The sequence below is a fragment of the Chiloscyllium plagiosum genome, chromosome 7 (assembly GCF_004010195.1).
Source record: "Chiloscyllium plagiosum isolate BGI_BamShark_2017 chromosome 7, ASM401019v2, whole genome shotgun sequence".
Classification (NCBI taxonomy): domain Eukaryota; kingdom Metazoa; phylum Chordata; class Chondrichthyes; order Orectolobiformes; family Hemiscylliidae; genus Chiloscyllium; species Chiloscyllium plagiosum.
Genome location: NC_057716.1, coordinates 27,692,884 through 27,695,777, shown reverse-complemented (window position 1 = coordinate 27,695,777; position 2,894 = coordinate 27,692,884).

The following is a 2,894-nucleotide window of genomic DNA, read 5'->3' as shown; positions in this document are numbered from 1 at the left end:
TTTGTTTCTTATGTGTTGAAAGAAACTTTTACTATCATTTCTAATATTACTGGCTAGCCTACCTTCATATTTGATCCTCTCCTTCCTTATTTCTCTCTTTGTTATCCTCTGTTTGTTTTTGTAGCCTTCCCAATCTTCTGATTTCCCAGTGCTCTTGGCCACTTTATAGGATCTCTCTTTTTCTTTGATACATTTCCTGACTTCCTTTGTCAGCCATGGCTGTCTAATCCCTCCCCTGATAATCTTTCTTTTCTTGGGGATGAACCTCTTGTACTGTACCATGCCCTCAGGGCATCCTTGCCTGCAGAGTATGAGATAGACAATGTTGGTCAAGTCACATGAGTACCTGCCATGTACATGGTGGGTGGTGTCCCATATGGTGGTGTCCGTGTCGACTTTCTGACATATCTTGCATTGGTTGCCCTGACAGGGTTGTACGGGTGTTGTGGTCAAAGTTGTCCTGAAAGCCGGGCAGTTTGCTATGAACAATGATTTGTTTTAGGTTTGGTGGTTGTTTAAAGGTGAGAAGTGGAGGTATGGGGAAGGTCTTGGTGAGGTGCTCATCCTCATCGATAATATGTTTCAGGCTGTGAAGAACATGGCGTAGTTTCTCTGCTCCCGGGAAGTACTGGACAATGAAGGGTACCCTATCGGTTGCATCCCTGTCTCCTGAGGAGGTCATTATGGTTGCTCGCTGTGGCATGTCGGAATTGGCAATCGATGAGTTGAGCATCATACCCCGTTCTTCTAAGGGCATGTCCGATAGCCCTTGCCACATTGGTTACATGGTGGTGGAGATTACGCAAGGGCCTGAGACATTAGTCGGCGTGGGTGGCATGGTGGCTCAGTGGTTAGCACTGCTGTCTCACAGCACCAGGGTCCCAGGTTTGATTCCAACCTCGGACGACTGTGTGTGTGGAGTTTGCGCATTCTCCCCGTGTCTGCGCGGGTTTCCTCTGGGTATTCCGGTTTCCCCCCACAGTCTAAAGATGTGTAGACCAGGTGAATTGGCCATGCTAAATTGCCTATTGTGTTAGGTGCATTAGTCAGAGGGAAGTGGGTGAGCATTGCCTATGGAAATGTTGGGACAGCCTCAGACATTCTCTACTGCGGTTCCAAAGTAACCTCTTTGGTCAAGCAGCCGAGGCTCAGCTACTGTTGAGGTGCCTGCTGCTGGTGTCTTGTTGTTGGGGTAGGGTGCAGACACCAATCCTCCTTATTGACCTGCCATGACACACCTTCCTGGTCACCACACTCCGAATTGAGACTTGAACTTTGAACTTCTGATGCCCATAAGAGCCATTAGTAGTGGTAGAGGATAAACTACTATTGAGTCTTAATGAAAAAGGCACTTTTCTAAACAACAAACTGAAGTTTATTATGTGTTAGCAATAGGTACAAGAACTAAATGAGTATGATTACAGAGTCCATCAGGAACCAGAGAGGACACACCTGTCTCCACCAGGACCTTGTGCTAGATTACTTCTTCTGACAACCCTGTGAGTGTTGGATTGGGTGCAGCTCAATGCAGTTTCAATGTTAACCCTTTCAGAACCATGATCTCGTACATCAGAGGATGGTTGGGCAGAGTTTGCAGGTCACTGTCCCATCTGTTGAGAACTCCAGCTCCTAAATGTTGTATGTTCCTGACTTGTAGTCAGCTGTAGGATGGCTGTATAGGCCTTCAGTTGTATAAGCCCTGGGCTACAGAATGCCCTCTCTAAACCTCCCTGCCTTGTGCAGAAAAATGCACTGGCTCAGCGAATGAATCCACGATTCCACCCAACCCTCTTCTTTCTCCATTGTGATGCTCTGTAATGGGGAGAAAATTCAGAAATCGAAAGTGCAAAGGGACTGGGGAGTCCTAGTCCAAGTTTTTCTTCAGGTAAACTTACAGGTTAATTCAGTAGTGAGGAAGGCAAATCCAATGTTGTCATTCATCTTGCGAGGACTGGAATACAAAAGCAGGAATGTACTTGTGAGGCTTTATAAGGTTCCTGTCAGACCGCATTTAGAGTATTGTGAGTAATTCTGGGCCCCATATCTCAGGAAATATGTATTCACCCTGGAGTGTGTCCAGTAGATGTTCACAAGAATGATCCCAGGGATGAAAGGCTTAATGTATGAGGAACCTTTGAGGACTCTGGGCCTATTCTTAATGGAATTTAGAAGGATGAGGGGGGATTTGATTGAAACTTTCAGAATACTGAATGGCCTGGACAGAGTGGACACTGGAAAATGTTTCCATTGGCGGGAGGGATGAAGACCCCGAGGGCACAGCCTCAGAGTAAAGGGAAGACCTTTTAGAATGGAGATAAGGAGAAACCTCTTCAGACAGAGAGTGGTGAGTCTGTGGAATTCACTGCCACAGAAGGCTGTGCAGGCCAGGTCATGGAGTATATTTTAAGACTGAGATAGATCGGTGATTGAGTATCAAGGGGATCGAGGGTTATGGGGAGAAAGCAGGAAAATGGGGTTGAAAAACATATCAACCATGATTGAATGGCGAAGCAGACCTGATGGGCTGAATGGCCTAATTTTGCTCCTATGTCGTACAGCCTTATGCAAAAAACTTACCTCGTCATCTGTGCACGTAGGTAGCTCGGTTATCACTGCTGTCTTGAGATGTTACCATATTGAAGGTGCTGTACAAATGAAGCTTGGCACAGAGTAATCTTTAGGCATTGAGGAGTTAATAACCAGAATATATTGCAAGACACAGAGCTCCTTGAAGACAGGACTCTTCTGCTGCTTTTGAGAGGACTGTGCAGGTTCTGTAACAGGCAAAAATGGCTTTATAGAGCTTCTCATTGAATATTGAATGACTTTTGTGAAACAGCAAGTCTGAACAAAACCAGGTGGCAATCTATGCATTTTACAAGAGCAGCACTTTA